The following is a 26546-nucleotide window of genomic DNA, read 5'->3' on the forward strand; positions in this document are numbered from 1 at the left end:
TTATATATCTTCTATACTACCTTAAAAGCATGAACTTTCAAACTTGAATGTTGAATTACTATACTACCCCCAACTAAAAATACTCAATTTATTTTATTTATTAATTTAATTAATTTTATTATATTGAAAGTAGATAACCTTTGTGATTTTTTTGACGGGTTGTGACTTTTTCAATGAGTTGTGACTTTTCTGAAGGGTTGTGATTTTTTCGAAGGGTTGTGACTTTTCTAAAGGGTTGTGCCTTTTCTGATGAGATGTGCCTTTTTCAAAGAGTTGTGACTTTTTCCAAAGGTTGTGACTTTTCAAATAAGACACAATTAACACCTATTCATACTACTATTTGTTAGCTAAATAGAGGGATTTCCTAACATTTTTAAACTACAATTTCTCTAAGTTCTCTACTCTTCTTCTTCGTAAAAAATCTCAAGTGTTATTTGTAAAATTGATTAAGCTCAAAATTCAACGAAATTCGAGGTACCTCATAAGAAAGAGTTGGTGAAAAAATTTGTAACACATCGTATCCAAAACAAACCAAAAATGCAGATTTTGGAAGTTGTAGGTACAACCCACGGTTGCCATCCACGGACCGTAGGTCAGACCATGGCCCATGTTGGTGGTCCATGGTTCACCACTACAACCCCTCTCCAACCTAGCTCAGAAAATTGTCTAAGTCTCGACCCACGGACAGACCCACGGTCCGTGGATCAAAACTCTTTTACCCAGCCTCTGACACGAACTACGATCGACCAACACGGACCGTCGTTCGATCCACGGTCCGTAGGTCTGATCGTAAGTGAGGGTCAGCAGCTAGTTAGATGAAAATTGTGATTGGGTCAACTTCAAATATTCATAACTCTTAGCACAAAAAGAATTATGTGTCCCATACCTATGATATCATAGATAATTGAATCCTCTTTCCAACGCCACCGAGTTTGCTAAAATACGACTTTCGAGTAAAAAGTTATGCTCATTTTAGTGAAGCCCTGTCGGGCAGACTTGACCTACGACTCCAATCTATGGACTGTAGATTGACCTATGGCCTGTAGGTTCAATCCGTCAGTCACTTCGACAGTAGTTAAGTCAGGGGTCTTTTGGTCTTTTCCTATTTCGTTGGACCCCTACGATACGTCGTTTAGACCCTAAATCATGAGGTTTTAGTCAGTTTAAGCCTAGAAACATAACTAGAACTTATCTAAGTCAAATCATTAATCAATACTTAAAAAATTAGAGCGTAAGAGGAGAAAAGGGGTCAAGAACCCTAGTTCAAGAACGTAGCAAGTTTTCTTCAGTTCCAGCCCAGAAATCAAAGGATTTGTCCATGGAATTCGTCACCAGGTATGTGGGATTTCACTAGTGGGTTCCTTTCGCCCATTAGGTCCCTAGAACTCAGTCAGATTCTTGATTCCCTTATTATTATTTAGACCTAGGGTTTCTAGAACTTCAACAGATTATCATGAATTACTTATTTAAATGTTCCAAATCAGATTATCATATTATTACTTCGTTTCTTGCATGAATTTTAGAACCCAAGTTATGTATTTCTTTAGTTCTTGAATTACACATGCTAGGTCAGATATTTCAATTATTCAGTTATACATACCTCAGTTATTAATGCATCATTATTAGATTTGTTGCATTCTCAGTTTGTATGTTCAGTTTTGAGCTATCCAGTATTTACAAAAATTCAGTCATAACCAGTTAACCACTTAATTCATTGGGAGTAGCATAATACCGAGTTGGACTAGGGTTCAACATACCCATATAGTCCCAGAATTACGAGCCACGTAGGTTGTAAGTCCCCTCTGTGGGCATCATTTCAGTGATCACGCCAGCATGCTTCTATACCTCTGGCAGGGTATATTGGGTCCTCTCGATGGGGCATATACATCAGACTCCACATTTAGCTCATGTAGTTTTATTGTCGGTCATTAGTTTCTCCCACAGTTCACTCAAATTCTATTGCATTGACCTCATTTACAGTACAGTCAGTATTCAGTTTCAGCATGTTATAAATTTGGTCATTGCATTCAGTTAACTCAGTATTCAACATCTATATCATGTTCAGATTACTTCATTGCTTTATTGCTTTGTTCAGTTATATGTTATTTCAGCTTTACTCTATCCTGCATGCTCCAGTACCTTCCAAGTACTGACGCATACGCGCGCTACATCTCCTCGTGATGTAGGTTCAGGTTCTCAGCATCCAGATCACGCTTAGATCGGTTCCCGATCTCCAGTTCAGCAGAATCAGTGGTGAGTCCTTATTCTCCGAGGACAATAGTCATGAGTCTCTTTTCAATATTGTTTTTTAGTCCTTTAGTTTCAGTTTTGCTAGACTTAGTTGGGGTCTGTCCCAGCATTTCTAGTCAGGTAGAGGTTATTTTCAGACATAGTTAGATTCAGCTTAGTATTGAGTTAATATCATCTTTGTATTAAACTCATCAGTTTTCATTTATCTCAGTTATAGTATATGGGTATTCCCCATCTTTTCATTTTTATTTATTGATTTAGCTTCCGCATCAGTTTATTATCTTTAGTATGCTCATGATCATGCCAGCAGGCTTAGCTTGGGATCACTTGTGGTCCTAGGTCCCGTGTTCGCTTCTCGGGGGTAGCTCAGAGCGTGACAAAATTGTAGCAAATCATTCATCAATTCACACTCGTATAAAAATAAAATTAATTTATTTATTAAATACTAATAATTTAATTACATAATGGTGGAATATGAAGTCCAACAACTTCACTTTAATAATGAATGACTCTTCCATTCAGTGACTCTTTGAATTTTGAAACCAAAATAAATTTTATGCATCATGATTCAATGTGCTCCATTAATTTGGTAGGTGAAAAGACAACTAAATATCACTATAAATATCAGTAAATTGTTCCCTAGATCATCATATTCTTTTCTTTTCCATCATCTAATGTTCTCTTTTCTTCTTCCTAGATAATGGTATAGATACATGTCGTCAAGAAGCTAACTGAGGAAAAGTACAGATAGCTTCATTATGTAATTAAAAAGAGAAGTTTTCTTACAATATAGTTCAAGTATTAAGCTTAGAATTATAAGATATGACATATATATTCTTTTAAATCTTTTTTATGTTAGCTTATGATTTTAAGTTTTTCTTTTCCATTTTGGAGTTAAGGTATGGTTGTCCAAAATAAATTTGGTGTGCAATCCATCTTTTATGTAATTATGTATCATTTGACATTGTTATGGAATTTATTTCTTTATTTTTTGTGTTATTATTCTTTTAAGTGCTACTTAATTGACAAAACTTCTATTAATACATGATGAGTTTGATAATACTTGAATAGTTTATGCAATATGCTTTTGTTTAAATACAAGAAATTTAAATAAATATTGCTAAAAGATTATTACTTTGAATGAAAGATTTTAATTGTGTTACTTTGTCGTCTATCTAACATATCATAGTGTTGCAAACACATACATATGTGTTTATTTTCACTCCTTTCGTTTCATTTTTTATTTTTCTACAACTTATACAATATGAGATTTAATAATTTAATTTTCAAATAAAAATGAGAGTTACATTTACATTTATGCGGCACTAAGCCTAATAGTTTTCTTAAAAAGCATTCTATATTTATGGTAGCTTTTCGTTAGTGTTAAAATTCAAATGGTTGGTATGTTGACAATTTTTCATTTGGACATTTTGACTGTTTATTTATGAATTCCTTTCACCCTTAATTGTTACTACTAAAAACTATTCCTCAAATTAAAATCATGTAAAAGTTTTTTATGAGAATGAAGTAATTAAGCTTCATTTTATTTAGATTTTAGTAATATAAGTCAACAAGATCATCATACATTATTATAAGTGGGAAGCTCCAAAGATGAAAATTTGGATTACCATTTTACCCCTAAACTAAATTAAACATTTAATTAAATAAATAATAGTATATTAATTATTTTTTGAATTGTAAGTTATTTATTAGGAAGGGAATGTGGAAGAACAAGAGTCAATTAGGATTTCTAGAATATTAAATAAGTACATGAATCAAGGTTTCCCCCCTTGTAATATTAAATTAAAGAATATAAAGAGTTGTAGCTAAATCAATATATACGTAGATTTTTTCTCAAATTAGAAAGGATTGTTTCAATTCTAATTCTTTATTTATGATTGTTTCTCTTTCTGGAATTTCTTGTTATTATTTTGTGTAGAAATGTAAAATCATTATACATATTGCCTTGCAATGTATCCGGTGCTATTTGGCTTGGAGTAATTTTGATATTCTCAACTAATTACTAATAATTATACTTATTATGTTCACAACTACAATGTTTTGGAAATACAAATGGACACAAGAGAGGATTTTATTTTTTAATTTTATTATATTTTTGCTTAAACTAATCAATAGTTGAGGCGTCTATATTCATGAATTCAGATGAAGATAAAAGAGATAAAAACAGAAAAAATTAGGATGGAGTTCTAGGTACAAACAACTACATAATCCTCTTTTTACTTAATATTCTAATTGAACATATTTTTAAAAATATCCAATACTCTGAACTATTTTATTTTATTAATCTAAATGATTGTTTTGCTTTAAAAACTAATAACGATATTCTTTGCATTTAGTTTTTGAAGCTGGTTTTTTTTTAATAAACCAACTAAATTAATTTATGATCTGAGAGTAACAATAAAGCGTATAACAAGTTTGACACTTTATTTAGAAACACGAATTTGGAGTAAGATGAATTCATAAAGTTAGAAATATTAAGTATGAAATTCTACATTGTCGTACAATGACTAAGTTTGATTACTTTATATTTACATGAACCAAATTCGATCATTTGATTCGACATTTTTGTGGTTTTTTTTTAATAAATTATACATGCAATGTTTGGTTCATTACTTTAAAGTTATGCATAGGATCGATCTAATATTATAATGTTATAATTTCACCCTTATTTTTAAAGGAAAAAAATAATAAGATGAATTGATTGAGGTTAGGTTGGTATTACATTTTAAAATTAAATAGTTGTAATTTCTTTTCTCCTAGCACACATTTAGGTGACTATATTTACATTTAAAAATCAAATGAATCCCTATTTTAGTGATTCTCATTCACTACAGATGTGAGTAAATAAGAAGTTTAACAGATACTAATAATGCCTAATAATAGTACACGTTACAACATAGCTAATTATAATGCTCCATGTTTGCCTTATATAATGTTGTATTGAAATATGTTAAATAAGTATCTTATTATGTAAATGCTAATAATACATTTTCCAGCCTCTTCAAATTCCAGATAAAAATTCCACACGTTGTTGCTTTATTTAAAGTTAAGCTAAATAATGTTAATAATTTCCTTTCTATTACCGCCTCTTCAAAACTTAAAGACACACTCACAATGTTTTTGTTTGTCTTAATGTTATATTGACTACTAATAATATCATTTACAACCTTTTAAAAATTGTACACAGTCAGAACTTATGACATTATAACTGTTTTTGGCCCTCTATTTTTCTTCATTAATCCAACATCATCAATAATATTTTTATATTAACTTTTAGTCATTAAACATCTTATATAAATGGATATCAAGTATATGTGTAACCATCACCATTGGATGAAACAAGCTCAACAGTTGAATATGCTCATCGCTCATTGATTCGAGCTTGTATTTTACACATTGTATGCTTAGATTTTAGAAGTATTTATACTAATTAGCACGGTATGCACGTGCAACACACGTGTTCGAAAACTAGTATATGAAAAAAGGCATATGATTTGGGTAAGATATTTCTTCTCTGTTTTTCTATTTTTTATTATTTTTCCTCAAACGAAGGAGTTTCTTCCTAGCTATATAAAATAGATAAGAAAATAGTGATTGATCCTTCTTAAATCAAATTAATGATTCTATAAATAATACTTTAAATTTTATTCCTCTATTAATTTTATTATTAAAAAATTTAAATATTTTATATCATGATACAACTTTTATAAGATACTAGATACTTTCATTAGACAAACAACTATATGATATGTATGCGGCAGAAAAAAATGAGAAGACTACAATTCCACAAAGATAAGGTAGAAACTTAATGAAATGAAATATTTTTCACCATAGGTGATGTTATTCATATATTAAAATTAAATTATTCTACTGAAGTATATATAACCATCATTCATGATAACAACCAAGTACACTTTTTTGGTAAAGCTACCTCTCTATGATAGCCTTACTCAAATACTAATTGGGTAATAATATTTTGTAAAAGAGATGTTACATATAAAGATAAAATATTGAAATATTTATGATAATCCTTATTAGTGTCATGCATATACTAAATTTCAAGTATTAATATTTAAGACAAAATTTGTACTTAAATGTTGTACATCATTTATGTTCATAACCTCAAGAGGAAAGGCTATTGGTGACATTTTTTGAATGGATTTTTTTTTTCTATTTTGTTGGTTATATTTGTTTACAAAATTGAGTGAAGTAAGAAATAATATTATTAAAGAAATGTCACTTTCTCCCATATTTAAACTTTGAATGTATTTTGAAATGTTTTAATGATTTCAGGTCATTTTTATCTCAAACTACAAGTAACTCTATGACAATATGTATTAATAATTTAAAAACACTTGTCCAATTTTCGTTCAATCACAATTATTTACTAAAAAGCTTTAATTTAGTAATATTAATTCTATTTTACAACATCATATACTATATATACAATACACACGTGCAACGCACGTGCCGTGAAACTAGTATATATATACACACACACTAGTGAACGTGTCCGCGCTTCGCGCGAAGTGAATAGTCATTTTATAAATTTGTTATTAATTAAAAAATTAAAACTTATTTTTACTACTATAGTTCTTTTAAGGATTTTTTAATATTATAAAATATTATTGATGAAAAAATTTCATTTTGCTAATTCCTTTTTACTTCGGATAGGTAACGTAAATTTTTTAATTTGATTAATTTTGATATTTAGTCTTTTATGTTATTGAATTCTAAATTAGTTATGTGTCAATGAAATTTATAGAGATCAAAGTTATTTGATTGACCGAACACACTACTCTGTCCCTACTTTCAAAAAACAAGGAATATAGAATGGACAGAAGTATTGATCGATAACAATAATAATAACGTCATGAAAAACTATATAATGTATTAATATGAGAGAGAGAGAGATCTTTTAGCAAAAGAAATAATTTAAAAATTCAAAAAGGCAAATAAAATTCTGTTAAAAAAAAGGAATTCTTATGAAGTCATAATAATTAGTTCATAGGAACAAACAAATAAAAGAAGATATAAAGAATAAAAAAAAAGTAATTTGAGGAAATAATATAACATTAATAATGAGATTTGAAGGAAGGGAAGTAAAAGAAATTAATAGCATTAATGATGAATGGAATTAAATATGGTCATCTTTGATATTTCTTATTTTTTAAAAATTAAGTCTTTTGATTTATTTTTTTATAATCTTCAATAAATAAAGTAAAATTTGAGGCATAATCTTTTTTGAAAGAATGACTTTATTTTTGAGAAATTATTTAATAAAATATAAGAAAAATATCAAAAATATTGATAAATTTAAAATAAAATAAATTTCAATTAAAGACACAAAAAATAAGACAAAGTAAAAGAAGAAAGAAATTAGTAGAATAAATAAGTTGAAAGAAATAATGTCAGTAGTAAATTTTAATTAATTGAAGATGAATGAAAAAAATAAACTTTAAGTAAAGAAACATAAAAAAATAAGATAAAATTAAAAAAGAAAGAAATTTGAAAAATACTTATTCTCTCCTAATTTGATATATATATAATAAAAAAGGTCGTTTAAATAAAGGAAATAAAAGGTCGAGTTTGTGAGTTATATTGTGAATTATAATGCGTTTGTGAATTATGCTGTAAAATCCTACTCAGTACTACCTCCTCCGGTTCCCTTATCTAGTTTGGTAGCCTGTTATTACTAAATCTTCGTAGTTTCTCCCAAAATTACTTTTTTTTTTTACTCTATTCATCTCTTTTCCATAGCCCATGTTCTTAGCCACTTCTTCTTTAATCAAACCCCGGGATACACAGTCCTTCGGTTCCCTGACCATGGAGGACTTTCAACTTCCCTAGGCATTTACAGGTTAATCCATCGTTGTTACTAAGAGGGTAGGGAACTAATCATTTACTAAGAGTAAGTATATGCATGAACATCATATAACAACAGTACTATATAACATCAACAGTACATTTATGAACATCATATTATATAACAACAGTACTATATAACAGTACATAATATCATAAACTAGGAGAAACTACTAAGATCTAGAAAACACATAACTACTTACATTGATAGTGATCGGAGAGAGGTTTTGCTTTCGGGAGTCCCCGAGCGACTTTGCAGTTACTTAAGAATATAAACACTCACACTCTTTTTACAAACAAACTCACTTCACTCTTTTTTTTTTAATGAAGGGTGGGAAATATGTAAAGCTAACTTTTACTCTTGGCTATGCTCCGCTTGCTCTTCGCTCTGATTCTTCTTCGTGCAAATGGTCTCATATTTATAGGCGAGGATGACCTTCTTTGGATTTGAAATTCGGATTTCAAAATATTGAATAGTCTTTCTTTACCTGCTGGGTGCTCTTTGGGCCCCACGTCACATGGCTCTCAAAGACTTTTTTCAAAATAATTGTCCTTTTTCTTGTCCGCTTTTGAGTAGTGGTGTCTTATTTCTTGTATGCTTTAGAGTAGTGGTTTATTACGTCATGGCTTACCTATCCTTCTTTGTCTTTTCTCGTGACTTGTCATTGCTTACGTCTTTTCTACGTGTATTTTCTATGAGTCTGGGTTGTGTAATGCTATGGAGTCGAAGCTCATCCCTGAGTCATCGTCTTCATTTGGGTCTTGCACAAATTGTTCTGGCGATAGATTGTATTCGTTACTTCTTGAATCTTCAATTTCTGCAGTCTCTGGTTCGGGGTTTGGGTTTTCACATATGACTTCTTTAGTCTTTTCACCAAGTAGCTTGTGGAGGGAATTTTGTATCATTTGTTCAATTTTTTTTGTCTTTCTTTCTCTTTAACAGGAATCCTCTAGTCTTTTTACCTTTTTCTGTGGTTCTTGGTGTATTAAAACTAGCTGGTAATATTCTAACACTTTTTGGCAAAGTGTCAGCCATCAAAGGAATTGATAAATCTTTACCCGCTACCATTTGAACGGGACTAGCTGTACCTCTAGCCAATACATTAGCTTTTTCTATATTCTTTGGGGAATGTACACCCTTCTTATCCATTTTAAACTGAGATGGAGAACTCTTTTGTTCCTTTGGATGTTCTTCTATCTGTAATGGTTGGGTCTGAGTGATTTCAAAATGTAAAATTCTTATTCTTTCTTGTAGAAGGTGGATGTGTTGTGCCATTTTTTATTTTTCCTTCTCAAGTCTCTCAATAGTTTGGTTTTGTCTTTTGAAGCCGTCTGTCATTGAAGAGCAGTGAAAGCAAAATATTATTTTGTTTGTGTCTTTTCCGATATTATATTGTAGGAAAGGGTCTGTGGTCTGTCTTAAGGCTGGACTTGTGAAATAATTTGGTCCTAAAGTCCCTCTTGCGTAATTCAGAGCTTCGTTCAGGTCATTGAATCCTTTGAAGAGGGGAGTGGGGAAGTCTTTTATTGAGTTTATTACCTCCGTCCATGTCTGGAAAATTCCGGCCAGTCTTCCTTGGACTACCATATAGAATTTGAATATTTTGTCTTCATTTTTTTCTGTAAAATAACGGCTTACCGAATTCATTACTGAAATGAAGTAACTATTGTCTCGTGGTACTTTGTTAAATGCTATCCATAGATTTTCTATCAATCATCTCTGTGGTCTGTCTATTTTTGTTTTTGGTTTTAATCTGAAACTTAAGTTAGATGGGGGGTAAAATATTAAATTTTGTCTTCCGAAATGCAGTCTTTCCATGCTTAGGGTGTTTAGTCTTGCCTCATCTAGTTTTGTCTGGGATTTGAACAAGGTGTTCCTCAATAAAGTCTGGAGATATAAGTCTTTGTCCCTTTGGTCTGTACTGATGCTTGAGCTGGAGGCCCTGTCTTTGTCTTTTCCTGTACTCATGCTGAAAATAAATAGTTGGTCTTCATTAGTCTGCTAAGCTGATCTGCTAAAGAGTTATCTTTTCCTTTTATGTGTTCTAGAGATATATTATTTATTGAGGTGGCATCTAAGAAGTTTAACCATCTTTTTTTACTACTACTTTTTCCATCTATTTTTTGATGAAATTTTACAATAGCTTCGCAATCAGTTCTTACTAAATTTTTTTTTTATTGATAATATATAATTTGAAGCTATTAAGGCCGTAGATTACTGCTAGTATTTATGCGTCTATACTACTCATGTTTCCTTTTTCTTTGTATTTTCCGCTTTGGTAGGCAGAGATCTTTTCATCCTTTTTGTCTTCATACTTATTTTTCTTTGTTTTAAGTACTGCTCCCCACCCTTCTAGACTTCCGCCTGTTTCTACTATTGGATAGTCAGTTTCCAACGGGAGAGGTAAGTCTGGTATGGTTTTAACCATTTGCTTGAGTTTGTGTACTAACTTTATGTCTTCCGTATTGAAAGTTTTTTGTCCTTTAGTTCATGTTTTTGAGTATAGGGGTCCTGCTACTTTTCCTAGGTCTTTTATAAAATTTCTTTCATAATTTAAAATTCCTAGAAATTTTTGTAAATCTTTAGTTTTGTCTAATTTATCTGGCATATCTAGGACTTTCTTTGCTATGTGAGGTTGTAATTTAATTCTCTCATCTCCAATTTCTACTCCTAGAAAATTTATGAGATGTTTACATAAATCCATTTTTTTCTACTAGTTATGATTCCGTTGTCTACAAATAACTTAAATACTATTTGTAAGTGTCCTAGATGTTCTTTAGTATTATTACTGAATACTAAAATATCGTCTACATATACCAAAATAAAGTTTTTATAGTCTCTAAAATTATTATCCATTTTTCTTTGGAAAATTGGGTGGGGGGGGGGGGCGTATTTTTAGTCCGAAAGGCATTACTAACCATTCGAAATGTCCTTCTAGACAAGTAAAAGCAGTCCATTCTATACTAACTTCATGCATTTTTACTTGCTAGTATCCGAACTTGCAGTCCAACTTACTAAAAATCTTTCTTCCCTGTATTCTATTTATTAGCTCTATTTTATTTGGTAGCTTGTATCCGTCCATTAGGGTGTTATCATTGAGTCTTTTGTAATTTATAACCACTCTTGCTTTTCCTCTTACTATTTCACTATGATTTCTTACCATAAATGTTGTTGATCTATGCCTTGATGTTGATCTTCTTATTACTCCTAACTTTAGTAACTCTCTTATTTGGTCTTCGAATTCTTTCAGGTCTTCATTTGTTGATTCTATAGAAGTTGTTTTTACCGTATATTCTGGGTTAATTATGTCTAGTCTGCAGGTTATGTGATTGGCGTCCCAATGCTTCAGGGTCTTTCTCCGATTATTTCTAGTTTATCTAGAATTAGAATTATCTCTTCTAGATCTTTTTGATTTTTTATTACTCCTTTGTGTTGTAATCCTCTTTTAAAATTGTAAAGCCCTGTATTTATTTCTATTAAGTTGTAATTCTTTTCTACATCTTCCGTATCTGAAATGCTAAGTTCTAATAGTTCAATTTCTTCCGTATCTTTGTACAAGTGCATTCTTCTCCTTTGTCGCATTTTGAAGTATTTGGGCTATGTTTATTAGTTTCTATGAGGTACCTAGATTTTGTTGGAATAGATTATGTTGTTATTGCGGTTTGGGTGGTGTTTTTTGAGAATATTATTCCATCTCTGGTAAGGAGACAACTTCCATTATTATGTAGTAAGAAGTCTAATCCTAAAACAAAGTCTACCCTAATATTTAAATCTTTTACCCAGATCTTTTTTAACTTATAGGTAGATTTATAGAAGTCTGCACATGTGTTTAAAAAACTTATTTTGGCATTACTAACGTAATGCTTATATATGTTAGAATATCCGTCCATTTGCATGGCGCTTTGTGGTTCTATGAAATCTTTTATTATTTCTAGAGGCAAAATGCATCTATTTATTATACTCTTTGTACATCCTGAATCTACTAGAGTGAGGGTTTTTATCTCGTATTCCTGAATTCTTATTCTAGTCAAGATTTTTATGGTATTACTTATTTTGTCTTCGTTACAAATTAATCCTTCAAATGACTTATCCTCTTCCTTTTTGTTTAAGAGTTCTATTTCTAGTTTAGGTGATTTGTGGTTAATTTGGCTGGTTTCTTCTATTTCTACGCCTTTCCCCTTTTCTAGTTCACTCATTCTTTCTTCTAAATTATCTATCCTAACTTCTAATGCTTTAAGCGATTTTTATTTTGTAATAATTTGTTCGTCTTTGACCTTAATATTGAATATCTTATCAATGCACCGAATGCATCCTTCTATGTAGCAGTTTATGCATTTTGCTCTTCTATCTTTGCTTGGATATCCTGTGCAATTAAAACATCACTGGCTATCTAAACCTTTTCCTTTGCAAAATTGGTGGTCACATTGTATATTGACAAATGTGTAATCTTTTAGGTTATTTAGGTCTAGCTTCTCTAATCCTATTTCGTTATTAATGGTTATTCTTCTGAATCTGATGAATCTTGTCTTCCTCCTTCTACAACATCTATGCTTATTACTGAGTATATACTTTCGTTATCTGACATATATTTGTCTACATTTATCAGGGTTTCTTGGAAATCTTCTATAAGCTAGACATTTCTTGTCCTAGTGTTGTTTCTTTCGGGACAAGTATTGGCCAGACGTTTTTCACTTCCGCATGTGAAACAAGCTAGTCTATTTTTGTAAATTCTATTATTATTATGTTTTCTTACATGTCTGTCTTTATTTAGGTAAGGTTTTCTTGCCGTTGATTTTCTTATAGTACTTTTTCTTAGGTTTGTATTCATGTGTACTTTGATATGTTTTCCTATACTTTCTTTGTGGTTTATTTTGATCGTAACTTTGTGTTGTATATATATTTTTACAGAAACCAGTCTCGCTTTGTTTCAACTGTTTTTGTATTTGTACATTTTTCTTATAGTACCTCTATTACATGTTGTATTTTATGTCCTATGGACCAATTTGTGTTTGGGTTTTGCATTACTCCTTCTCTTTTATTCCGTCTTTCTTCTATTTCTCTTCCTAGGGCTCCAGGGAGCTTATTGAAAAGTTTATTTCCTAAACTTTGGTCAAACGCGTTACCACTTATGGTTCAATAATAGAAGAAAACTTTTAAGAAGTTCTTTATATGGCACCAGTTATTTATGCTAAGCTGTTCTAGTTTTATTAACACATTCTTTTGTAATACTACTAATCCGCTATTTGGGTCTTCTCCTGTTATTAAGCTGTGTATTTTATTAGTAAAGTTGTACGGGTTTGGTCCCATGTTTGCCAATTCTTGGAACTCTTGAGGGTAAGCTACTTTGTATGCCTCCCATACTCCTTTAGTTGATTCTCCTAAAAAGGTTTCCATATACCTATACATCGTTTATGCATCCGTTTCACTGTAGTGATGTATGTAGTCTGCTACCACTATTCCTTTCCATACGTCTATTACTGAATTCCATAACTGGGGGTCATGTGCTGCTATATTTAGTATTTTTCCTCTATCTCCCCCGTCTTGAAGTTTGATAGGAGCTTCTATTGGCATTCTTATTCCTATTGGTCTAGCCATTTCTGGTTCGGTAGCTAGGTCTTGTGTAAAGACTCTGTGCCTTGGTAAGTTACCTATTGTATATTCTACTGGTGGTCGGGTGTGGTTTTTTGGAAGGGACTTGAACTAATCAAGACGGTTTCCATAAATTCTTTTAAACTGCGTGTTATTTCATAAATAGGATTAGAGAAGCTAGACCTAAATAACCTAAAAGATTACACCTTTGTCAATATAAAATGTGACCACCAATTTTGCAAAGGAGAAGGTTTATATAGCTAGTGATGTTTTAATTGCACAGGATAACCAAGCAAAGATAGAAGAGCTAAATGCATTAACTGCTACATAGAAGGATGCATTCGGTGCATTGATAAGATATTCAATATTAAGGTCAAAGACGAACAAGTTATTACAAAAGAAAAATCGCTTAAAGCATTACAAGTTAGGATAGATAATTTAGAAGAAAGAATGAGTGAACTAGAAAAGGGGAAAGGCGTAGAAATAGAAGAAACCAGCCAAATTAACCACAAATCGCCTGAACTAGAAATAGAACTCTTAAACTAAAAGGAAGACTATAAGTCATTTGAAGGATTAATTTGTAACGAAGACAAAAAAATTAATACCATAAAAATCTTGACTAGAATAAGAATTCGGGAATACGAGATAGAAACCTTCACTCTAGTAGATTCAAGATGTACAAAGAGTATAATAAATAGATGCATTTTGCCTCTAGAAATAATAAAAGATTTCCTAGAACCACAAAGCGCCATGCAAATCGACGGATCTTCTAACATATATAAGCATTACGTTAGTAATGCAAAAATAAGTTTTTTAAACACGTGTGCAGACTTCTATAAACCTACCTATATGTTAAAAAAGATCTGGGTAAGAGATTTAAATATTAGGGTAGACTTTGTTTTAGGATTAGACTTCTTACTACATAATAATGGAAGTTGTCTCCTTACCAGAGATGAAACAATATTCTCAAAAAACACCACCCAAACCGCAATAACAACAGAATCTATTCCAACAAAATCTAGGTACCTCATAGAAACTAATAAACTTAGCTGAAATACTTCAAAATGCAACAAAGGAGAAGAATGCACTTGTACAAAGATACATATTACAGATGAAAATGAATGAGATTGAACTATTAGAACTTAGCATTTCAGATACGGAAGATGTAGAAAAGAATTACAACTTAATAGAAATAAATACAGGGCTTTACAATTTTAAAAGAGGATTACAACACATAGGAGTAATAAAAAATCAAAAAGATCTAGAAGAGATAATTCTAATTCTAGATAAACTAGAAATAATCGGGGAAAGACCCCTGAAGCATTGGTACGCCAAACACATAACCTGCAAACTAGACATAATTAAACCAAAATATACGGTAAAAACAGCTTCTATAGAATCAACAAATGAAGACCTGAAAAAATTCGAAGACCAAATAAGGGAGTTACTAAAGTTATGAGTAATAAGAAGATCAACATCAAGGCATAGATCATCAGCATTTATGGTAAGAAATCATAGTGAAGTAGTAAGAGGAAAAGCAAGAATGGTTATAAATTACAAAAAACTCAATGATAACACCTGAATGGATGGATACAAGCTACCAAATAAAACAGAGCTAATAAATAGAATACAGGGAAGAAATATTTTTAGTAAGTTCGACTGGAAGTCCGGATACTGGCAAGTAAAAATGAATGAAGATAGTATAGAATGAACTGCTTTTACTTGTCTAGAAGGACATTTCGAATGGTTAGTAATACCTTTCGGACTAAAAATAGCCCCCCCCCCCCACCCCACCAATTTTCCAAAGAAAAATGGATAATATTTTTAGAGACTATAAAAACTTTATTTTGGTATACGTAGACGATATTTTAGTATTCAGTAATAATACTAAAGAACATATAGGACACTTACAAACAATATTTTTGTTATTTGTAGACAACATAATCATAAGTAGTAGAAAAATATGGATTTATGTAAACATCTCATAAATTTTCTAGGAGTAGAAATTGGAGATGGGAAAATCAAATTACAACCTCACATAGTAAAGAAAGTCCTAGATATGCCAGATAAATTAGACAAAACTAAAGATTTACAAAAATTTCTAGGAATTTTAAATTATGCAAGAAATTTTATAAAAGACCTAGGAAAAGTAGCAGGACCCCTATACTCATAAACAGGAACTAATGGACAAAAAACTTTCAATACAGAAGACATGAAGTTAGTACAAAAACTCAAGCAAATGGTTAAAACCATACCAGACTTATCTCTCCCATTGGAAACTAACTATCCAATAGTAGAAACGGACAGAAGTCTAGAAGGGTGGGGAGCAGTACATAAAACAAAGAAAAATTAAGTATGAAGACAAAAAAGATGAAAAGATTTGTGCCTACCAAAGCGGAAAATACCAAGAAAAATGAAACATGAGTAGTATAGACGCAGAAATACTAGCAGTAATCCACGGCCTTAATAGCTTCAAATTATATATTATCAATAAAAAAGAAATTTTAGTAAGAACTGATTGCGAAACTATTGTAAAATTTAATCAAAATATAGATGGAAAAAGTAGTAGTAAAAGAAGATGGTCAAACTTCTTAGATGCCACATCAATATATAATATATCTCTAGAACACATAAAAGGGAAAACTAATTCTTTAGCAGATCAGCTTAGCAGACTCATGAAGACTAACTATTTATTTTCAGCATGAGTACAGGAAAAGCAAAGCTAGGGCCTCCAGCTCAAGCATCAGTACAGACCAAAGGGACAAAGACTTATATCTCCAGACTTTATTGAGGAACACCTTGTTCAAACCCCAGCCAAATTAGATGAGGCAAGACTAAACACCCCAAGCATGGAAAGACTGCATTTCGGAAGACAAAATTTAATATTTTACCCCTCATCTAAGTTAAGTTTCAGAGTAAAACCAGAAACAAAAATAGACAGACCACAGAGATGTTTGATAGACAATATATGGATAGCATATAACAAAGTACCACGAGACAATAGTTACTTCATTTCAGTAATGAATTCGTTAAGCCGTTATTTTACAGAAAAAAATGAAGACAAAAAATTCAAATTCTATGTGGTAGTCCAAGGAAGACTGGCCAGAATTTTCCAGACATGGACGGAGGTAATAGACTCAATAAAAGACTTCCCCACTCCCGTCTTCAAAGGATTCATGGTAATCATCATTCATCTATCTCTTTTACAACAAGTGTGATCAATAATGCAACATTCATATACATACATGTATCATAATGAAGTAAGAACAAACATACATCACACAGTAATAGAATCACAACCATCACCTACCTCGAATCCAAGCTTGAATCCCCTAAGGCACTTGAATCTTCCCTTTCCGGATTCTTCCTGCTTGTTCGTGGTCTAAAAACATACAATTAACGCAAGGATCAACAATCAAAGGTCTAATTTTCTGGATTATAACAAACCCAATAACCCTAGACCAAACCCAAGATCCTAATACCCAATTTAGGGTTGTTTCTATCATAGGATTTATAACAAAACACTCCCCCATCAATATTTATCCATTTTATTACGTTCTATGGATCAAAAACTGGATTCGGGGAGTGAAAAGTTTACCTTTAGCCTCAAAAAATGGTGAAAAATGAGTAAGAGTCGCCTCGGGTTCGTTCTTTTAGCTCTAAAAGTCGAAAAGTGCATAATGAGGTCATTTAGGGGTTTATTAACGACTTTAATTCCCGTCGAGCCCGCCACAGCGACACTAATCCCGGCAGAGCAGCCCAAACAACCGCCAAAGTGGCTTGCGCGAGACAAAGAGTTATTTATAGAATTCCAAAATTTCCATTTAACAAAACACCTCTAACCAACGATATTCAGAAATTTCCCTTCATGCTAAGATCGATTTTGGGAGTTCTACTCTACCGAATTCAATTCTGTAAAGTCGTACGGATTCCTTAACAAGTTATTCAACCACTCATGTAATAAAAACTATAATTAACTCACCCGGGTGTTTACCAAATTTCCTACACCTTAAAGACTCCGATTTCATCCAAATCTAGACTAGGTTGGGAAAATCCAATTACTACGAAAAAGTTTTTCGGCCTCAAATTCTTTCCCCATTGGCTTTTCCATAACGACAGAATCATGTCGTTACAATAGATACCAATTTACCCATCACTCGTCCCCGAGTGACAACTAGGAGAAAAGGGCTAAAGCAAGAATAGAGTAGTATCTGAATCGTTGAATTACTAGGGATACTTGTTTCGCATGCCCTTTTTACCGAATCTCATTACCCCCTAAGGGTTTCACATCTCCAACCTCAAACCAACCTATTGAGTACCTACACATCCTTCCATACAATGCCTCAATGAAGTCATCTCAATACTTGAGTGATAAATATTGTTGTATGCAAACTTAACTAACAACAAAGCGATTCCCAACAACCACCAATGTTGATCGTACACACGTCTACAACATGTTATTAAGGAATTTGACACAACATCAGGACGAATCCTTTCTCACTTAACCATGATAAAATTCTAAATCAATACTCGCTACAATTAGAAGTGAACCTGAACCAACCAACACACACTCATAATACCCAAACCATCATAGTCCTTATCAACATCTCCATCTCACAATATAATTTCCATGAGCTTAAGTTATAAAAATTGATGTTTAGACATCAGATACTCATTGACATGTCCAAGCATACAAACCCTCCAACAACACTATCGAAATGTTAGATTACCTCTTAAGAACAGTAGAATTGGATTGAATGATCCCCACATCAACCACACATAATCGATACATGACCTCGACGACAAGATGAAATATTAAATTGTCAGACAACCATAAATACACATGGTAGCTCTTCTATAAACTTTCATAAGAAAGGTGGTACATGTAAAACCACTGAAATACTTTAACGACTCCAAGACAACACCAATTATGCCATTCGAAATAACCAAATATTCCCAATCTTCCCACTCAACCAAGAGATCATCGCAAGATTTGGTACCCTCGATCCACCACTATGGATCCACCCACAAAAGTGAAAACACACGAGAGCATAGCTAGTGAATCATACTCACAATACTAACAACCATCATAAACACTCCGACCATTTACCTTATTTATAAACCAACACTTTTTAAATGAAACCTTTCTTCGGTACTTGACAATCAACAGTAATAAACTTTACGACTCAACCTAGGTGTAAGTCCTTTCAAAGGTTCAATACCTGGTACAATTGATCATTTTCCACATTGCCAATTCATATCTTGACAAATATATCACTACGAGTGTAAACTTTTAATGAAAAATATGAATTGTAAATTCAACCGTATAACACAATTCCCTTATCTATCAACATTAGCTTGTACCTTGAAGATTCTTATGAATTCATGGATCTTCTCTTATCATTGATCGTATCTCTATCAATCTTACAATATCTTTTCGATAAAACTTTAATCGTACTCATTACCAAACTCAAAACAAAACCAAAGCATCATCACACTCGAGCTAATGTATGTACACTCCTTTCTCAAGTCATTTCCAATAGTTTTAACCAATCAGACTTGTGACACTATTACCATAGCCACAACAAAACAAATGAAATCACGCATCTCTGAACCCAATTATCTACCCCTCTGAAGATACCTCTTAGCCTTAAGAATCCAATAAAATATTCTTGCTCTCGCCTCTCTCTAAAGGTTGTACTACATTCCACTATATTTTCCTTCATTACAACTTTAGCTCTTTCAAATTCTATTCGAGTGGTGTCCCACCCTCTCTTAAAACTTTCCATAGAATCACGTTACTCATACTACCATTACACTCGGTTAGCCTTGGCTATCGCTATGAAGTCAACCTTTTCATCGACGTGACACCTCAAACTCAGGTATACCCATCAAATTCAAAAGGATAACCTAATTTTATACACATTTACTTACTAAGGTGTTCAATTACCTTCAACCAAGTATACTCAGTGGGATTTTCTTTATCCATAAGATTGTCATTTTGGTATCAATCCATTCATTCATGGCTTAAGATAAAATCACCAGTCCTCATACTACCCTCCTTCTTCTTAACAAACAAGACAGGAGCACCCCAGGGGGAAGCACTAAGACGGATGAAACCTTTATCAAGAAGCCCTTGGATTTGAGCTTTAAGCTCTCTCAATTCTGACACCACTGTAATAGACTCAATAGAGGGATATTCAACCTCAACATCTCGAATATGAGTCAATTACACCAAATAATCCTGCCCTACCAATTTCCTAGCCCAAAAAGAGGATATGATCTTAGCTAGCTTAAGCTTGTACACCCCTTTCCACTATAATCTTTCCATACCGGGGATCTCTAGAGTTACCAACTTATTATTACAATTAAGCCCGGTATAATAGGGGGACAATCAAGTCATGCCTAAGATAATATTAAGTCATTCATATCCAACATAACCAAATCAACCCAAATCTGAAAATCCATAACCACAACATGACAACACGATACACATGGGTGACTATGACTGACTTTTCGACTGGGATAGAAATATAGATGAGAGCATCAAGTATATCACAAACCACATCAAATCCTAAGGCAATTGAACTGACACATATGAATAAGTAAAACCCAAATCAAACAAAACAATAGCCATTCGGGCACAGACAAGAGTAGCTCTTGTGACCACTGCGTCACACCCTCAAACTCGGTCTTATCAGGAAAAACATAAAACTGAGCCATGTCCTCTTGACGGGCAACCTTTTTGCCTGGCTGCACTATTCCTCTACCTGCATTACCATTTCCCCGGCCTCCACGGCTTCACTGATTTACCCCTCATATGCCCAGGTTCTCCACAATTTAACATACCTTATAACTTATATTCGATTACTGAACACTGAATTAGATCGCAGGGGTTAGTTCGGGTACGATTCGGGGTCCATAATTGTGACTAGGGAAAATAATGGAGAAAGGGTTGAGGTTCTGTCTCACCCTGTCCCGCTCTAGCGGGAAGAATCCCACACTGGCGGCCTTGCCTTGGAGGGAAAATCCCGCCCCAGCGGCCATCAGAAACAAAATTCCTGCCAACAACTTTTCTGGGTTCTTTTCTTTCCCAATTTCCCCCAAAGGTTCCCAGCTATAACACATGCATTTTTAGAGAAAAACCCTTTAGCTAGGACAATCATTGTCTACACCCCCCCCCCCACGGTCAACCCAATGAAGTACGCACTTTAGAATCCTTTTACATCGTTTCAACGCTACCACACACATATCCCTAGGATACACCCAAACTCTCACACGGTTATCAGTTGGTCGCAACGCACGTCCAGATTTCTCCCTTATGAACCACATTGTAATTTATCTAGACCCTTGCACCTAATTTCGTGATGACTTTCTTTTCACAAGAAGTTCCACGACACTCAAGTAGTTACAACTGGCACAATTTCAACATTTAGGCCAGAACATTGCACATATCAACATTCAGACAAGCAATACTGGGCACATAATCATATCAAAGCATTCAAGTAATACCACCCTTCACATTCATCGTTAATTTCTGACAACTAGAAGCATACATTCACCGTTACAAGTTACAACTCCCAGACAAGTCCAATTTCTTTAATTAGTTATTTCCATAAACGACCATCAGCCATGCCTTATACAGTCCCTAAGGTAGATACCAATTGGAAACTTCTAATCTAATTAACTTGCTTGTGTCTTTTCGGTCGGGACTACGGTGTCTAGTTCACTTCGTTGAGATACCAATTGGACTCAACTCATACCACAAGCGACAATAGTAGCTAGCGAGCCTCACAAAACTGCTAATTTCAATCATAGAACTTGGTCGAACCCAATTCTTAACCGCCTCAACCTTCAACTGATGGTAACTAGACCTTAAATCAATCTTAGAGAAAACCGATGCACCTTGCAATTGGTCAAAAAGGTCATCTATCCGAGACAATGGATACTTGTTCTGAATGGTGACCTAATTCAACTGTCAGTAGTCTATACACATCCTCTCTTGCTAGTGATGGTGTTACCGTTGTTATTGCTCTAGCTCGGACCATAGAGTGAAGGAGGAAAGATACCAATTTGTATCACCCAAATACCAATTGGATTCAAGTCATAGCACGAATGAGTTAAAAGAAGTGAGTTTTCCTAAAGTCCTATAGCCTCTCGAAAAAAAGTACGGACGTCTTCGTACCTTTCCGCAAGACTCTACTAGACTTCTTTTGGTACAATGAGATCAACGAACCTAGAGCTCTGATACCAACTTTTTCATGACCCAGACCGTCGTGATTAACACCCACACTAACCCTCCGGTGGGAGAACTATTACTACAACCCAAACAAACCAATTTTATGAAAACTAAAGCATTTAAAGATACGGAAGCAGGTTTAAATGACAAAAAAAATGGAGTCCCCATAAACTCCAAGGTTTATATAAACAACTAACCAAACTAATGCGGAAGAACAACCCCTAGAACCTGAAAGTCATTGTACCAAAACTCTACTAAGGACAAGTCTAAGAACAAGGGGTACAACCCCAAAACTAAACAACACCTTAAACAAATAGTCTTAGTCCTAAATGAGTGGATTTAAATAAGAAAGATCCATGGCAGCCTAAAAGAACTGGCTCACCCTTTAATTCGGTTACGCTCAAAAGTCACCTAGCTGAGATCTATCAATAGCCACCGGAAGATGCCCTTGTACTCAACAAAAATAAGAGCAAGTGCAGTATTAGTACATAACCACAGTGTACTGGTAGGATCACGCGGCTATCTCACTAAGTGTAACATACATTAGTCAATACAACAATATAATCACATGCACATATCGAGCATATAAAATATCATTAACATATATGAACAATGAACAACTTCACGATTCTCACATATCACAGTTATATCAATTTAGAGCAACATACCATTTTCTAATATCAATCAGCATTAGATATGAATGAACTCATCACAAGTAGATACACACCACAATTCAATGGTCCTCTCACGAAACCTAATTCAATAGTCCTCTCATGGAACCCAAACCCAAACAATTAGCATACAGGTTCATGGTACCCGATCCAAGTTAATGTGCCGGAACGTGGCAGCCGATCCCATATTTATGCTGGAACGTGGCGACCGATCCAATGTTTATGCCAGAACGTGGCAACCGATCCCATAATTATGTCGGAATGTGGCAACCGATCCCAGTTAGTTATGTCGAAACGTGACAACCGATCCATTCAACACACCACAATCACAATCACAATCACAAGTATATCCTCAAGATCATACAATTAAGTTAGGATTTCATGGTAATCATCATTCATCTATCTCTTTTACAATAAGTGTGATCAATAATGCAACATTCATATACATACATGTATCATAATGAAGCAAGAACAAACATACATCACACAATCATAGAATCACAACCATCACCTACCTCGAATCCAAGCTTGAATCCCCTAAGACACTTGAATCTTCCCTTTCCGGATTCTTCCCACTTGTTCATGGTCTAAAAACATACAATTAACTCAAGGATCAACAATCAAAGGTCTAATTTTATGGATTATAACAAACCCAATAACCCTAGACCAAACCCAAGACCCTAATACCCAATTTAGGGTTGTTTCCACCATATGATCTATAACAAAACCCTCCCCCATCAATATTTATCCATTCTATTACGTTCTACGGATCAAAAAATGGATTTGGGGAGTGAAAAGCTTACCTTTAGCCTCAAGAATGGTGAAAACGAGTAGGAGTCACTTAGGGTTCGTTCTTTTAGCTCTAAAAGTCAAAAAGTGCATAATGAGGTCATTTAAGGGTTTATTAACGACTTTAATTCGCATCGAGCCCGCCACAGCGGCCCAAACACCCGCCAAAGCGGCTTGCGCGAGACAGAGAGATATTTAATGAATTCCAAAATTTCCCTTTCACAACACACCTCTAACCAATGACACTCAGAAATTTCCCTTCACGCTAGGATCGATTCTGGGAGTTCTACTCTCCTGAATTCAATTTCATAAAGTCGTACGGATTCCTTAACGAGTTATCTAACCACTCATGTAATCAAAACAATAATTAACTCACCCGGTTGTTACCAGATTACCCTACACCTTAAAGACTCCGATTTCGTCCAAATCTGGACTAGGTTGGGAAAATCCAATTACTACGGAAAAAATTTCCGGCCCCAAATTCTTTTCCCATTGGCTTTTCCATAACGACGGAATCAGGTCGTTACATTATTTTGGAAGAATAATTTTATTTAAGGGAAAATTCGTAAATGTTGATAAAATTTAATTAAAAAAATATAAAAACTTTAATAGAAAATATAAAGAAAAAAAAGTGATTTGAGGAAACAATATAAATAAAATCACTATTGATGAGATTAAGGGAAGGAAGTAAATTAAATTAATAGCATTGATGATGCTAGGAATTAAATATTGTCACCTTTGATATTTTTTCTTAATTTTTTTTTAAAAAAAAAATCAGCCTTTTGAAAATCTTAATAAAAAACTCCAACAAATAAAATAAAAAAGTGAGGCATAATTTCTTTTGAAAGAATAACTTTATTTCTGAGAAATTATTTTAATAAAAATATAAGTGAAAAGAAGAAAGAAATTAGTAGAATAAATAATTTGAAAGAAATAATGTCAGCAATAAACATTAATTAATTGAAGATAAATAAAAAAAAATAAACTTTAAGTAAAGAAACATAAAAAAAAAAAGATAAAATTAAAAAATAAAGAAACTTGTAGAATACTTATTTCTCCTAATTTGATATTAATTCCATATATATTTATAGAAAGATAAAGATCTTTTAGCAAAAGAAATGATCTAAAAATTCAAAAAAGCAAACAAATTTCTGTAAAAAAAAATCGCAATTTTTATGAAGCTATAATAATAACCAAAAAAAAGAAGAAGAAAAGAAGTGATTTAAGGAAATAATATAAATAACATTAATGATGAGATTAAGGAAAGAAGTAAAAGAAATCAATAGAATTGATGATAATAGGAATTAAATATGGTCATCCTTGATATATTTTCTTACTTTTTCTAAAAAAAAAACAGTCTTTAGAAATTAAAAAGAGCTCCATAAAATAAAATAAAAATTTGAGGCATATTTTATTTTGGAAGAATAATTTTATTTAAGGGAAAATTTCGTAAATATTGATAAAATTTAATTAAAAAATTTGATAGAAAATATAAAGAAAAAAAGTGATTTAAGGAAACAATACAAATAAAATTAATATTGATGAGATTAAGGGAAGGAAGTAAATTAAATTAATAGCATTGATGATGATATGAATTAAATATTGTCACCTTTGATATTTTTTCTTAATTTTTAAAAAAAAAATCAGTATTTTGAAAATATTTAATAAAAAACTCCAACAAATAAAATAAAAATGTGAGACATAATTTCTTTTGAATGAATAACTTTATTTCTGAGGAATTATTTTAATAAAAATATAAGTGAAAATGTCAAAAATGTTGATAAAATTTAATTTTAAAAAATATAAAATAAAATAAACTTTAATTAAAGATACAAAAAGAAGACAAAATAAAAGAAGAAAGAAATTAGTAAAATAAAGAAGTAGAAAGAAATAATGTCAGTAATAAAGTTTAATTAAGTAAAGATAAATAAAAATATAAACTTTAAGTAAAGACACATAAAAAATTTAAGACAAAATAAAAAAAAAATTAGTATTATTCTTCTCCAAATTTGATATGAATTTCATAAATAGATTGATTTTTTCTCCAAATAATTATTCTTACCCTTTGAAACACTAATCACTCTTCCTATAAATTTCTCAACATAAATGATTTCTTTTTCTCAATAGTCATCTCCTATAGGAGGAATCAACATTCTTCCAAAAAGTCTTTTACTTTGAAGAGAAACATTTTGTTACGTGAAATTTCTCCTTACACTTATATCTTCCAAAGGATCACAAGATACTCCTCCTTTCTCTTTTCGTAAAGCAATCACAAGGCTAGAAATTAGTTGGTCATCTCAACGGCATAATCAACATTCTTTTAAAAAGTCTTTTATTTTGAAGATAAACTTTTGTTACATGACCTTTCTCCTTACATCAATATTTTCTAAAGAATCATGAATTCGTTGGACATCTCAGTAAAGAAATTTGATTATATTCATTATCATCATCAAAAGAAGAGATAAAGTGAAGGAATCCATTGTTGTTGGGTACAAATACTCTAATATTTTTTATTTTATAGGCTAAGTAAATATAAATTGTTACTAAAAATGAAAAGTTTTAGTCTTTTCATCTTCCATTTACTTAAATGTGTATTAGTGTGAGGAAAGTTTTAAAGAAACATGATTAATTGGGTAATGTATTTAAATGTTTTCAGTTTTTAAGAATACAAATAAATAATAGAAATCAAAGATAAAATATCAGAAAAAAGGAGAGAAAAATAAATAGGAATGGAAGCCATAGAGAGTGTCACATCAGATTGTCTATATATATATATATATATTGAGTAATAATTAAATGTTAAGAATTTAACAACTAAAGAAGAAAACAAGAGCTTTTTTTTCTTTTAAAAATTAAAATTATTTTTTACTACCCTATCCCACCCTACCCGGTACTCTAACTCCACACCTCACTACCCATCCACCCCCAAAAAAAATTTGGGTTAAGAATTTTTTTTATTATTTTAAAAGTAATTTTTAATTTAATTAGCGGGGGAGGGGGGGAGGGGGTAGGAGTCGAGATAGGCAGTGGTGTGGAATAAGAATATTTGTGGGTGAGTGGTGGGGTTGGGGTACTCTCGTACTGGGTAAGAGATGGGGTAGGGTAAGAAAAAGATTAATTC

This window comes from Solanum tuberosum, unplaced genomic scaffold (genome assembly GCF_000226075.1).
Source record: "Solanum tuberosum cultivar DM 1-3 516 R44 unplaced genomic scaffold, SolTub_3.0 scf00235, whole genome shotgun sequence".
NCBI lineage: Eukaryota > Viridiplantae > Streptophyta > Magnoliopsida > Solanales > Solanaceae > Solanum > Solanum tuberosum.